The sequence below is a fragment of the Balaenoptera acutorostrata genome, chromosome 8 (assembly GCF_949987535.1).
Source record: "Balaenoptera acutorostrata chromosome 8, mBalAcu1.1, whole genome shotgun sequence".
Classification (NCBI taxonomy): Eukaryota; Metazoa; Chordata; class Mammalia; order Artiodactyla; family Balaenopteridae; genus Balaenoptera; species Balaenoptera acutorostrata.
The window spans coordinates 7172178-7187209 of NC_080071.1; the positions used below are offsets into that span (position 1 = coordinate 7172178).

At 39.0% G+C, this 15032-nt stretch overlaps 1 protein-coding gene across 11 annotated transcripts in view; it reads right to left on the reverse strand.

The window, feature by feature from the left end:
* The window catches only part of GTDC1 (glycosyltransferase like domain containing 1), a 424521-nt gene that overhangs the window by 100469 nt on the left and 309020 nt on the right, over nt 1-15032 (reverse strand). The window lies entirely within an intron of this gene.

Below are 15032 nucleotides of genomic sequence, written 5' to 3' on the forward strand. Positions count from 1 at the left end.
GCTATAAAAATCTGCACTGCACATACCATAAAAAATCAGGGTAGAGCGATGGTTTAGCATTCTTTCTTTACTTGTCTTTCTGGAGTTCTATGTTTTCCAGTCATGGCATGGCCCAGTGCTTATTTTCAAAACATACTTTTGCTCATTAACCTACAAAAATGCTTGAAACTTCCTGAATTAACACTGGGTATTTCTGCTCACGTGACTGTTCTGTATTCCTGGGTACTTGTACACATTTTTATTAAGTTGACTTTGCTAATATTTCTTTTTTTTTTTAAAATAAATTTATTTATTTATATTATGGGCTGTGTTGGGTCTTCGTTGCTGTGCATGGGCTTTCTCTAGTGGCAGCGAGCGGGGGCTACTCTTCGTTGCAGTGTGCAGGCTTCTCATTGTCCTGGCTTCTCTTGTTGTGGAGCACGGGCTCTAGGCACACGGGCTTCAGTAGTTGTGGCACGTGGGCTCAGCAGTTGTGGCTTGCGGGCTCTAGAGTGCAGGCTCAGTAGTTGTGGCACACGGGCTTAGTTGCTCCGCGGCATGTGGGATCTTCCCGGGCCAGGGCTCGAACCCGTGTCCCTTGCATTGGCAGGCAGATTCTTAACCACTGTGCCACCAGGGAAGCCCAACTATTAGGTCAGCAGCTAATCCAAAACCACATCTGTTGGACTTCGTCTTCTTACTGGCTCCCAAATGGTCTAAGGTTTTATAAGGATCACATAGCTTGGTCCCTTGCTAATATTTCTTGAAGTTTCTTTTTATATTTTTTTCATCACCATCTCACCCCTTTCTTCCCATAATGCTTTGTCATAGAGTTCGATATCTGCTACTTATTGATAGAAGCAAACACATAAAATGCAACCAAGGAATTCACCAAGTACTAGGGAGCAAACCAGTAGACAGAGTGGGAGACAGACTTGAGAACAACAAAGGAACCTGTGGCAGAACACAGTATATCAAGAATGGACATTCTAACTTTTAAAACTGAGAACTGGAGATTAATTCTGACTTGGGGATAAGTAAAGGTTTAAAGAGGGTTTTAGTTGACTGATTCTGAAAGGCAGAGAGGGGGAAGTTTTGAATGGAGGGAACAGTGTGATCAAAGGAAAAGGGTGTGAAAGAGCATGAACTCTTCAGGGAATAAGACGCAAGCCAAAGAGTCTGAGTCCCGGTATCTGAGGTCTAGAGAGGCAGTCTGGGGCCAGACAACAAGGGTGTTCTCAGAGGCCCTGAGGCCCATGCAGAGACTCGGCCCCTTACCTGGATTGTGGAGTATGTGAAGAAAAGGAGAGTACATGCATTTAAGAGGTAGGTGAGGAAGAAGAACCACAGAACCAAGGAAAGCGATGAGGGACATTTGGAAGAACTGAAAGGAAAACTGAGAGTAATATCACACTATTGAGGTAAATTGAGAGCTCCTAAAGCATGTGTAGGAAAAAGAACCAAGAGCTCTTAAAACTGTTAAAAAAAAAACAAAAAACAAGGGTGTGAAACACTGCAGAGGTGTTACAGCAGCAGAAACAACAGGACGATTTTGGCCTCGTTACACTGTAGATCACTGGCTACTCCCAGGGTGGTTCGTGTGGGGTGAGGGCAGAGAGAAACCAGACACTGGTTAGGGAGAGAGGGGGACACAGAGAAGAGAGGGGAAGGCAAGGTCAAGTTTTCTTTAATGGGGTGCGTGTCCACAGGGGTGCTCGCTTGGGGATACTTGCTAGAGAAGGGAGCAGGGTCCTGAGGAAACAGAAAAGTCTTATAAAATGGAAGTAGAAAAACAACGTCAGGTGTGCTAATGGCAGGATGCTTGCTGCAGGGGAAGTAGGGCCTTATTCAAGAGAACACACACTGAGCTTCCTTACAAAGCTGAGAGGGAAGAAGAAGAGAGAGACGGAATTGAAAAGAACCGTTTCAGGTGGCAGGTGCGGAATCCAGTGCGTCCCCAAAGGCTTGGACGAGGCCATCTATTTCAAGCGAGGTGAGGAGAGATGGTGCTCAAGAAGTGACCTGAGGGATCAGAAGGTCGCTGTGGAGAGGGGGATGGGCGACTGCTAGTTCCGAACCAATGGGCAGGTGAGCAAGGCTAAGGAACAGTGCGGGTTCTGCTGCAAACTGGAAATCCACTCTGGCTGTAGTATGCTATGTACATTCTAGAAGCAAAAGGCTTGATGTGGGGGACTCTGTGCTTGTTTCATGAGGCCTTTTGAGAAAAATCACCTGAATATATAAGCCACCTCCCCCAACACCCGTGCCCTGTCATAAGTAGATGAAGTAGTTATTGCATATGGACAGATAAAACACAAAGAATGGGGCTAAACTCCTTGGTATGCCCTTATAAAATAATACATTAATTCTTGATTTAAAATAGAAAAAGAAGGGAAAAGGATCTGAAAAAGAATATATATATATGAAATAAAAAAACTGAGTCACTTTGCTGTACACCTGTAACTAACACAGCATTGTAAATCCACTATACTTCAATTTAAAAAACGAACATTGAATTTAATATCTCTCTTTAGATTATCAGGTTAAGGAAATTTATTGAATTATAATGAATGCTGTACTAAACATTTTTCTTCTCATCTACGGACCTTTAAAAACTCAGTGGTCACAACCTCAGTTTTATTAGAACTGCTCTAATAAAAAATTAGAGAGTTTATTTTTTAAAAAATGGAAAGAAACTTGGGCATATACAGATTAGAGTTTCAGATCTCACAGGTCCAAAATCATGAAGGGAGGTAACCAACTTTCTTCCTGAAATAAATTCAAAATACTGAGGAGATTCTAAGGAACTAAAAAATCAATACGAAAGTTCCCATCGATCACCACAAAAAGAAAAAACATGACTATGACAATATCCTCAACTTCTCCTAAACAAATGGAACAAATGGTAAGAGAAGGAACATCTGTACATATGTGGAAAACAACAATAACGCAAGCGAAGTAACCTATTTGTTTATGTCAGATAAAGAACGCCAGACAAGCTTAAAAAGGATTTTAACAGAATTACAAAATTGGCGCACGAAGGATTCACACACACACACACACACACACACACACACACACACTTACACACACACAAAAATCAATGGGCATTGAAACAACATATCTTCATTTTAGAAAACAGTATCATGACCCATCTTGCTCATAAAATCCCTTTATATTGGCCAGCGTGTGAGCAAAATTGCAAATTAAAAGAGACGGGAGATTGGCTAAAGGGTTGTAAGCAACGGGAACTGGTCACTGACAAGGAATATAGCTGTGGGCAAGGTGCTAGGCCTGCTCTTTTGCAATACATTTCCTAAATGTTCTCAAGGATGAACAGAATCCCACCTTAACCCAGGTTGCGGATGACTGACTAGATAGGTGGTGGTGAATAAGGACACGGGAAGATGCAGATTATCAATATGGACAGAAACCCAAAACTCAGCTTATTAATATTATGAAATTGACAAAATAAAATAAACCTGAAAGCAGTAGGACACATGGAAAAGACTATGTAGATTTCCTGGAGTTTGACAAGATGAGTCTGGGCTGATTGGACCAGCAAATTAACTGATGCTGCTTGGTTATGGAACGTGACGTACAGGAAAGGGAGAGACCAAGTCTGTGGGAGCAGAACACTGTGCAAATGCTGATTTCATCTGAGGCACCTGATAACTATATATGTTTGAAAATTAGAGCGTTCTAAGAAGAGCAATAATAATGATTAAGGCAATGGAAGAATTGATTTATGAGGACAGATTAAAGGAGCTAAATATGAATAGCCTGGTTAAGTGACAACTAGAGGGGTACATAATAGGAGTCTCCAAGGAAAGAGAATAATTATTTAGCTGGGTACAAGGGGGTATAACTAGGAGTAATGAGATGAAATTAAGAATGGGAAAATTTAAGCTGAATTTCCAGAAAAACTCCCTGATGGTGTAATTTATTAGCTCATGGAATAAATTCCCTATGGAAATGCTACAGCTGGGGAAACTTAATAATAGAACTGGACAAAATACCAATAAATAATATAGATAATAATCCAGTACTTGGAAGAAGGTGGTTACGTGCTATGCTTTCCTTGTTTACAATATCTTCTCATATTTTTCTCTAATAGTCTTTTATATAGAGCAACTGTTACCCAAAGAAGTATTTAGGCAATTAGCTAAATCTAAACGGAAACACGTCCTTTAGGTGAGGGAAGCTAAAATTACTTCAGTTTTCATATATTCTATAGCAGTAAGCGGTAATAATTTTTTACTACTTTGTTTCAGCAGAGCTGATCTTGAAGCAAGCTGGACAAATGTATTACTATTTCTAAAAAACAAAACAAAACAATCCTCAACTACCATCCTATACAGTCTATTCTGATTCTCTGTGTGTGACATGAAACCCATATTTTCATAGACATGTTTAATATAAACAATTTATTGCCATAATAGAAATCAAAAAACTTTATTCCAGCTTTTCTCAATGTAGCTCTATGGTCAATTACTTCACATCAATACCAAGATCAAAGAGACATATACTAACAAGCAGTTTGCTTAATAATAGTCACCACACTAATTAACCCATCCAGAACATTCTTAATCAGATGCTATTTGTAATGTATAGTGAAGAGAAGGCTGGCAATAAACGGTTCTATGCTAAAAAAGCAAATAATACCTTACCGATGGGGTGATACTGGCTTTTTTATAGAACCGGGCAGAATATTCGCACTATCCTGGTGTGAACTCAGTGAAGTAACTATGCAAATAGGCACATGACCGAACACTTCCTTCCTCCTCCCCAGCTTCAGCTCTGGGGGAGGTGCTAATGAGAAGAGGAAAGGTACAGAGGTAAGGAGTGAAGGAGAGAAAAGAAAGAATACCAGTGAGCTGCCTTCTAGAGCACATGGTAAGCTTGCCGTTTAACCATCCCCTCAATTTTTCTTAAAGAAATGCTACTGCCCACCTTACTCACAGAATGTCCTTCCTGTTTCCGAATCTCTCAGAAGGCCTATTCAAACATGTTTTCACTCTTAGAAAGATTCTGGTTACTGTAGTCGTTTCCAATCTGTTATTAGCCTTGGGACCCCACTCCCAACTTTTTTCCAACCAATAGCCAATCTTTGAAACAAAAGTAGAACCTTCCCTCTGCCATCTCTCCTTCTTTCCCACCTCTGTCCCCCAGGGTGGGTCCAGAGGCATTGCCACAAAACCCCAGTACTATGTTGAGGGATGTTTAAAGACACAGCTGGAATAAGTACTTCCCAGACCTAAATCTGATTGCTTCCCTGCACCACCCGCAAATGTGGGTGCTGGACCTGTAGGAATGGCCAAATGCCTTATTTGGAGTAGTCCGAAAAGACCAGATTTGGGAGGAGCTTAAACCGATGCTAAGATTGATGGTAAGCAAAGGAAATGCTCTAGGCTCCTTAGCTGATTTCTGCTGAAGTTGAGAAGCCAGCTTATGTTCAGCTGACCAACAGAGGTAGTCAGGAGGAAGGCGATAAGACAAAGCAAGTCATGTTGACTTAGGACACTGAGACTGATTCACGTGTTGTTGAAGAGAATGCCGTGGCTAAAATGTATGTCATGTGGAATACGTTGCCTACAAACATCTTTTTGAGAGATTTCAATGAAAAGTACTTAATATGGTAAGTTCAACCTATAGAATCTCATAAATAAGTACCCAGAGATAAGAGTCCACAGGACATGATTAAGTCATGCTTCTCAAAGCAGATCTGGAAGATAGCGTGTGGAAAAAAAATGATGCAAACGAGTGGATGATTAAAGAGACAGAGAGAGGGCATAATTCATCAACGATTATTTCAAATATGAGCCAATGAGAAAAGAGGAGAGCCTTAGCAACTGGAATAAGGAAACTGGCCTGCCTGTGGGGCAGGCAGGGAGACAGGGGGCTGAGGAAGCTCAGCGTGTGTACATGTAGCTCAGGTGTCGGGGAGGGAGAACAGTACGGCCATCCCTTCAGGCTGAAGTCTCACAAGGTGTGTTCTGTTTATCACGAAACAGAACGTGTAGGTATTGCCCTAGAGAAGGTTTTGTGAGAGATCAAGTTTTGGAAATGCTGGGTTAAACAAAGTTAAACATTTCTTCACTACAGAACGTCCCAAAGCACATGCTAGTATGTTCAGTAAATATGTTCATTCATTCATTCTTTTGTTCGTTCAATAAATATTTATTTAATACCTATTGTGTGATAGAGACATTGTATTTATTGTTTCCCAAACTTAGCACTTAATGAAACAAGGACCAATCCCCCAATGCCCTCACTCCCCCCCACACACATACATACAAAGAGGCACCTTAAGAATTAATATTCGACAAAGGATACCCTGGGAAATACTACTTTAGACCCTAGGAGATGCACAGCCTGAGTCAAAAAGCATGGGGAACCAGATAGGTGATGGCATATTTTATATAGTAGGGATGGCAGAGGAGTGGGAAAATGCATTCCCTCTCCAAATGATGAAACTGAGCCCAAAAGGCGATTCACCAAGGCCACACATCAGTAGAGAAAAGGAAGTCTGAAGATATCAGGGAAACCTGTGAAAAAAGTAACAGAAAAAAATACAGTTCAAGGCTAATATGGATGACAGCAGAAAAAAATATCATTCGATTTTATCACAGCAATTTCTGTGGATTCCGGGATAGAAACCATGTTGAGAATTGAAAAGAAGGGAAAAAGGAATCAAAGATAAATAATTTTTCCAAAACCAACTGGGAAGACACATCCAGGCAGTTCAGTGATCTAAGTTCTTGGGTGATGTATAACAAAAACTATTCACTGTTTCCAAACAATGTGTTGGAAATTAATTACAAAATTAACATTTTTAGAATTTAGCCACATAAGCAAATATCAAAGATAATCAAAAAATCATGTTGCCCACATGTATCCAATATATCACTTATATGGTAAACAGATTTATATAAACCTATAAAGTATAAAAGTAAAGATCTTAATCTAGCATTCTCATGTGCACGCATACACCCCCTATACTTCTTGCCACATTGCCTTCACTAAATAAAGGAATCACAAACAAGGAAGTCTATCATAATTAAAACTAGATGTTTGAAGACCACAACATTAAACAGAAAGACAGACTTATGCTTGGTGGTTGGTTGTAGGATGGCTGCTCCTCTTTACTGGAGATGGCTATGGGCTAATATTCATAAAATAGATGGCACATGTCTACGAAGGCTGTTTCAACAAGAAACTCTGGCAGAACATTATTTGAACAAATTTGAATCACAGATGAGTCAATCACCATCCACATGCACATAGCACAAATGCTTTGGCGGAACAGCCATCCAACAACACCGCGGCTGTTTAGGCCATGTCATTTAAATGCTCAAGTTTCGTGCCTGAACCAAATTTCAATTCCCATGGTGCAAATTTTCAAAGCCAACATGCAACATTGACAGCAGTCTGAGAGAGGATACTGAACAAGGGTGTCTTGCTTTGACTACGAAGAATCTGTTTTGTGACAAGATAGGAAAACAGGATCCATAGAAACTAGCCTCAGTTAAAATTAACAAGCAAACCCTACTTGTTAGCCTGAGAAAGGCATGCTGAAACTGAAAGCATATTTATGGTTATCAGACTGGCCTCATTATCCATGTATGGACCCAGGGATGACACACTTAGTCAAGACAGCATCTTCTCTTGAAGGCTGCCAAAAAGAGAAGCTTCAGCTTCCTCTCTTCTGTTTAAGGTCCATCATTTTCTGATGTCTGTCCTTTAAATAGCTGGGATATATGACTGTCATAAGGAAGAGATCGTTCTGTTCCCATCAGTCTGTTTCTTTATATTTTTTTCCACCAGCATTTCTAAGAATCATTTCTGAAAATCTAACACTTTCCATATACCTTATTTATACCATTTATTTACAATACATGGCTTCTTCTGGCAACAGAGTTTATGTAATTAGTATTATTTAACTTAAATAATTATGCCTCAATTCCTCATTCTCTTTTTAAAAAATTTTTATTGGCGTATAGTTGATTTACAATGTTGTATTAGTTTCAGGTGTATAGCACAGTGAATCAGTTATACATATACATATATCCACTCTTTGTTTAGATCCTTTTTCCATATAGGTCATTACAGAGTATAGAGTACAGTTCCCTGTGCTATACAGTAGGTCCTTATTAGTTATCTCTTTTGTATATAGTAGTGTGTATATGTCAATCTCTCTTAATTCCAAAGTGTTTTACATTGTACACACTGCTAATTTAACTGCCTACTAGTATGAGCAGTTTGTCTTATGCAATTTTATAAAATCCCTTGATAATATATATACTCCTCCCATACAGAAAACTTAAGGTCCTTAACAATGTATGAGACTAGGAAAAGCTACCTTGCATGTTGCTACAGCCCATGTTTATCAAACCCAGAGCCATCCTTGTGAACAGATGCATGCACACTTCTCATGATTTCGCATTCCTCCCCCGAAAAGAGCTAAGCACCACAAAACCCTCTAATTTACACAAGGTTTACTGTAGTAATTGAACACAGTCAGCAAAGTTGCAGGCTAAACTGCAAACAGTGAATCTTTATCTTCCTACCTCCCCCGTAAGCACTCTCCACCGACTGGCTGTTAATTCCCTAAGAGCTTTATACTCCTTCCCAGTGGCCCAGGGCCCCCATCCCCGCCACGCTCATCACCATGCATCCCCTTGCATCTACCTTGAATCATGCCCTGTTCTTCCCTGTTGGTCTTGTTGGAAACTAATCTTAAATTCCCACAATGTATTAATCATCTTCCATGCTCAATATGTTCCACTTTTCAAAAGCACGATACCTTAATTCAAGGAAAATAATCACAAATGGGATAATTTCACAGTAAGCCTATGAGATTCTTTTGGGAGGACAGGTGGAGAGAAATCTCTGTGAAGCACCTTAAAGTAAGTCCACTCAAGCAATGGGCATGTTGAAGAGGGGAGAACCCAGGCTGTAGTACTGGTACCCAGTATTGCATCGGTACTTCCTGTATTTGTGAATTTATTCAAATCACTTAATTTCTTTGAACCTCAGTTTTCTGATCTATGAAATGGGATAATATCTGTTTTTCCAAATTTCTTGAGAGGATTAAAAGAGAGTTGGTAATGATGTGTAGATGAGCTAAGTAAATCAAAGTAAACTTCCCATTTCCTTGCTTCTTTATGTAACATCCATACTTATGGAGTTATTTCTAAGGCCATCTTGGGTAACACTGGATTTCCTATTTTGTAAATGAGTCACTGTCTTGATTCAGGCAACAAATATTCATTCAACAAATATCTAAACTCCTTCTATGAGCAAGAGGTTGTGTCTATTTTTACAAAAATTTTAGAGCATATGTAGTGACATTTCATATGTACTTATTTTGGTCTCTTACCCTCAGAAATTTTAAGCTATCCATATTACCTTTAAACTAAACTGTATTTACTGATTCCATTACTACAATGATCTAACTTTTCCATTCAAACTTAATAATTTGCTCATCATTGGTTTCATTAATAACTCAGAAGTGAAGTTTTAAAAGCTTCTATTCATTCACCCCGCTTAATTTAACGATAGTATACAAAAATGAAAAAAGTTCCCAAATGTGAATCTGAAGTAATTTCTTTCAAGCAAGAAGAAGTGGCTGTTTCACGTGCACATAGACTCAGCAAGCTGCTCGGTATGGATTTACCTTGTTAGCAAGTAAATGTTCACATTACTCTGGGAATCCCATATCTTCTACAGCATCAGTAAAGCACTGAAGGAAACTCTAAAAGTGATCTCTAATCACATGTCCTATTCCACAATGTTTTTTGGAGGCCATTATTTGGAGGTTGAAAGCAAGATGGTAAAATGTGCTGGTATTGAAGAAAGGATCACTCCTTTCCAAACAAAAATAGGAATTCCCTTAGGGCAGTGTTTCCAATTGGAGAGTATCCTTTAGAGCATGGTATCATTTTATGGGTGCTATGGACCGAATTGTGTTCCCTCAAAATTCATATGTTGAAGTCCTAACCCTGAATGTGACTATGTATGGAGATAGGGTCTTTAGGAGGTAAGTAGGGTTAAATGAGGTCATAAGGATTGGTCCATAATCCGATAGGACTGTGGTCTTACAGGAAGAGGAAGAGCTCTCTCTTCCTCCCTCTCTCTCTCTTTCTTCCCCCTTCCCCCTTCCCTCCCACGGCCACATGTGAGGACACAGCCAGAAGGCAGCCAGCTGCAAGTCAGGAAGAGAGCTCTCCTCAGAATTGACTATACTAGCACCCTGATGTCAGACTTTCAGCCTCCAGAACGGTAAATTCCTGTTGTTTAAACCACCCAGTCTATGGTATTTTGTTATGGCAGCCTGAGATGATGAATACAACTGGATACTGTTGTGGAAAAGAGGGGAAAGAGTCAATACCATGATGGGTGAAATTTCCTGAACAGGGTATCAGGAAAATGATAAGAGTGGAAGGTACCATATCTATGTTGACAGACAGTGACAACAAGAGAATATTGTACAAGAAGAGAGAGCTAACCATCAAAACTGATAAGAGAATTTGGGGGATGAAAAGGAGAAAATATGAATTGTGAAACAAAAATGTTCCTTTTTTAACTAAAAATAAATTTAAAAGAATAGAGAACTGAGTTTAGGAAAGAATTTTTCTTAAAAATTTGTTCGGTTGTGAATAAAGTCACTTAATCTTTTGAAACCTGGGTTTCTTCATATGTTCAACGAGAATGAGACCAGTCCCCTAGACTTCTAATGGAAGTAGGAGGATCAAACTTCTAATCAAATCTACTGATTATCTTACAATTATTAAGAGGCAAAAAGGCACACTGGGTCAAGCAGGGCTCGAGGTATATTGTATAGTTTTAAATTCAGGGCTCTGCCACTTATTAGCTAACCTGGGGAAAGAGTTTTTTCTCTAATTATCAGTTACCCCATCTGTAAAATGGAGCTAATAATAATGCTGCCTTGCAGAGTTATGTTTTCCATGTTGCTTGGCACATAGTAAGAGCTCAGTAAATACTATTATTTTTTATTTTTGATAATAATGGAGAAGGTCAACATTATGCTGTCATGGTTACTAAAGAGATAATCAACATTCTAAAAACTCCAGTCTCTGACTCCACTGGCCCTCTCACAGTTAAGCTACTTTATAAATCAGAGACCCATGCCTTTTTTTAAGATGCATTTTCCTTGTTAACTCTCACAAGTTACACTATAGCCATCCATTTAAGGCAGGCATTTTAATGTTACCTTATTTTCATTTGTATACTAATCAAAGATTTGTTCTCTGTCTAGAGGCACATTAATTACAAAAAGTCTCAATGTTATAAATCAAACAAATATATTCCTCCCTTTCTATTATTTGTTTCCTGTGGTGCTTTCTTCTACCTTATGCTTTTCCTTGTCTTTCCTTTTATTCCTTCATTTTTCTAACTGAGAGGTTGCATCTTCTCCCTTCTTAAAGCTGTATAAACCAGAAAAGTAAAACCAGGAAATTTAAAACATCAGTTTCCAGGTCTCTGAAGCATGAACAGATGGGCATCAAAAATCCAGTCTTTTATTTTTTCCTTTTTCATTTTCCTACCCACAACCTGAATAAATCAAAATTACCAGCAAATCCAACTTCCAGCACAACCTCCTTTTTTTTCCAATGCTACAGCATTAAGTATTGATTCACTTCAAGTTCTGGTTTTTAAGCCACAGAAGCTGTCTTTATTCCAAACTAATATTTTAACATACAATTTTGTTAACTTTACATTTGAAATAAAGCCTTTAAATGTACAAAGTGAGTGTACTAGCACTTCCGCTTTCTTCAGGTTTTCTATACTTTGTAGTATTTCTAAGCTTGGAAGAGATGGGTATAGTGCTGGGCTATTACTAGAATATAACCAAGGCTTGAAGGTAAAGAAAGACTGACATACTCAGTGAAAATACTGAGTGAAAAAGGTCAGAGAAAAAAACATTCATTCACCATTCAACCCAAATTGGAATGCCTATTACGTGCCAGGCAAATAGCCAAGATGCCCTCATGAAATACCCAATGGGGTAGGTGCTCCAATCAGGGGAGAATTAGGTATTATGATTATGAGAACCCAGGCCTGGGGAGGGGGGCTAACGTCAAGAAAGGCTCTCCAGAGAAGGTGATCTTTCGGCTGAGACCTCGATGATGATTAGAAGGTAGCCAGGTGTGAATGTGAGAGATGGACTGTGTTAAGAACAACAGCATGTGCAAAGGACCTGGTGAGAAAACATGGTTCAGGGGTAAAAGCAAAATATGGCCAGAGCATTGAGTGAGTGTGGATAGCAATGAAGGTAGGGGAGGGGGAGGTCAAAAACGAGGCTTGAGAAATAACCAGGGGGAGGACTTTCTGCCCTTAATAATATAAGTAAGAGGTTTATAGCCATTTGAGAAATTTCTCATCAGATTGGGTCTGAATAAAAATGCTGGCTGCGGTGTGAAGAACAGACTGGGGAAAACATGGCAGAGTAAACATCAATTTTAAATCCCCCTGCCTTTTGAAGCTCTACTGAGATAATGGTATGGGAATTTTTAAAAGGCATGGACTCTCAGGGACAACAAGAATAATTGAGTAAGATGACAAGAGAAAAGAAATGTCAACTGGATTTCAAGAGATGGAAAGCAGATGGATGAGTGGTGCTGGAGCAGAGAGAAGGAGGCAGAATGCTTCTGTAAGTGTAGGTGATTCTGCTTGCGTACGTGGTGTTAGCAAAGAGACAGCAGCTCATTTGCTCCAGAGAAACTCCGGAAGGCTCAGGAACTGGACACACCAAGTGCCTCTGGAGGTGCAATGGCAGAGCAGAGCTGAAAACAGAACTGGTAGCAATTCTATAGAAAGTGAACACAAGCCCTTTGGTAACCTCCTCAAGCCCATGCAGCCAAGCAACTACTGTCCTTCTCCCCTGACCTCCCTCCTCAGCAGCAGAAAGGCTTCCTCACTGGATGATCTGGACCACAGAGACCAGGCAAGGCTAAAGGCAAGGGTGAGGGAAATTAAATGAAAGGATGTCTATTTATTAATGATGCTTCTCCAGCACCCCTCCTCCATTTGGCTCCCAGACAGCTGGAGATTTTCCTTCCAGGACATTATAGGAACCTTTCTCTGGAAACTAACTGGGCTGACCTAGCAACGCTGACATGTGGAGATACCACAATGAAACAAATGAATTCCTATGAGAAAGGTCACTGGTCAACAAGCCCTGTCTCTGAAATTCTAATCATCTTTCAAGGTCTCACCTCAAATATGAATGGAGAGACAGTCACCATCAGATATTTGAGGAAAATTTTAACATCAAGTTAATATGATGAAGCAAACAAATAGAAAAGGGGAACTTAGAGGAAACTGAGACAACATGGAGAGTAGAAGAAAACTTAAAAAAAAATCCTATGATATCCATAATGATAAAATAAGCTTTTGCATTCATGATGGGAGAAACAGGATGTGATTAGAAAGGAAATTCAAGAACAAGAAAGAGTGCTTACAAATAAAAATATCATAACTGAAAAAAATCAGTAGAAGAGTTAGAAGATAAAGTTGAGAAAATCTTACAGAAAGCAAAATAAAAACAAAGAAGAAAATAGGAAAAGAGATAACAAAATAAGGTCAATCTAAGGTTCAATAATGACTAATAGGAGTTGAAGAACATACATACTAAGAAAATCATGGGTGAGAAAATCAAAGAAAAATTGTAAGAAAATTCTTTGTAGTGAAGGAAATATATACCCAGCATAAGAAAAGAACAAAAATCCAATCCATTTAGAATCATTATGGAATTTCGGAAGACCAAGAATAAAAAAGAAAATCTAATACCTTTTGGGAGAGTGAACACGACGAGTCACAGGCAAGTTAGAAATAGACAGAAATCAGACTTCTCAACAGGAAGTTCAAAAAGTAGAAAACAATGGAGCATTACCTCAAACTTCTGGGAAAAATGAGTTCCAATGAGAGCTCAAAACTCAGTCAAGTATTAAGTAAATGTGAGGAAGGACAAAGCCATTTTCAGACAAGCAAGATCTTAAGAAATTTTAGCTCCCTACATTTCTTGAGGAGATACCAGTGGATGTACCCCACTAAAATGATAAAGTAAAAAAAGAGAAAGATGTGGGATCCAGGAAATAGTTGACTCAAGGGTCCAGAGAGCAACATAAAACGAACAGGAGCAGGAGAATCTAGGCCTCCAGGATGGAGGTGTCCAAGGAAAAAAATGGAAATGATAGATTTCCTGATGTGTCTGACCATATTAAAAAGATGAGTTAGTGATGGTGGCAGAGCTAGGAATGGGTTTGTGATAGTGACACAGAAACCAAGCAGATAAAGCTAAAGCAATATTTACCTCCAGGAAAAAATGAAGAGTTGTTCAGGGAAGGAAATCTTAGCATAGAAAACAATGATGCTCAGCAGGGAACAGTTTTACATAGCAATAATGCTATAAACACAGAGTATTTAATTAACCAAAAATTGAGATACAGCTATATTGGAAGGCTAGGGAGAGGGAAAAATATGTGAGTGCCTGCATGTGCATGCTCATACAGTAAGAGGGCTAACTAAATCACCATTTCTACTGTAGGAAGTCAACAGATAATATCTCATATTTTAAAAAATCAAGAAATAGCAAGATAAGAAACAAAAGTTTTGTTAAGTGGTAGCTGGGGTGGGGGGGCAGTTTGGGGTGGGATGAACTGGGGAAAGGAATTTTGTTTTGTCTTACAGATCCTTTTTGCACCCTCTGATCTTTTAAAACCAAATATATGCATTACCTTGAGAATTCATGACTTAAATAATAATCTCTAGAAATTTCTTACCAAAATCTCTTTGACTATTGCTTCTAGCATTTTCTCTAATTTTCCTTCTGAAACTTCTATTAGACATATGTTGAATTCTTATCGTTTTATTCCTTAAGATCTAGCTTCTAGGTACTAATTCTCTCTTTACACATGTCTAATACTTACACTCAGTGGTTAATTTCAATGAATACATAAAATTTCTACTTAGTTCTTCTCAAAATATGCACTAAGCTTTTATAGTGCCTTTTATTTCTCATACTTGCA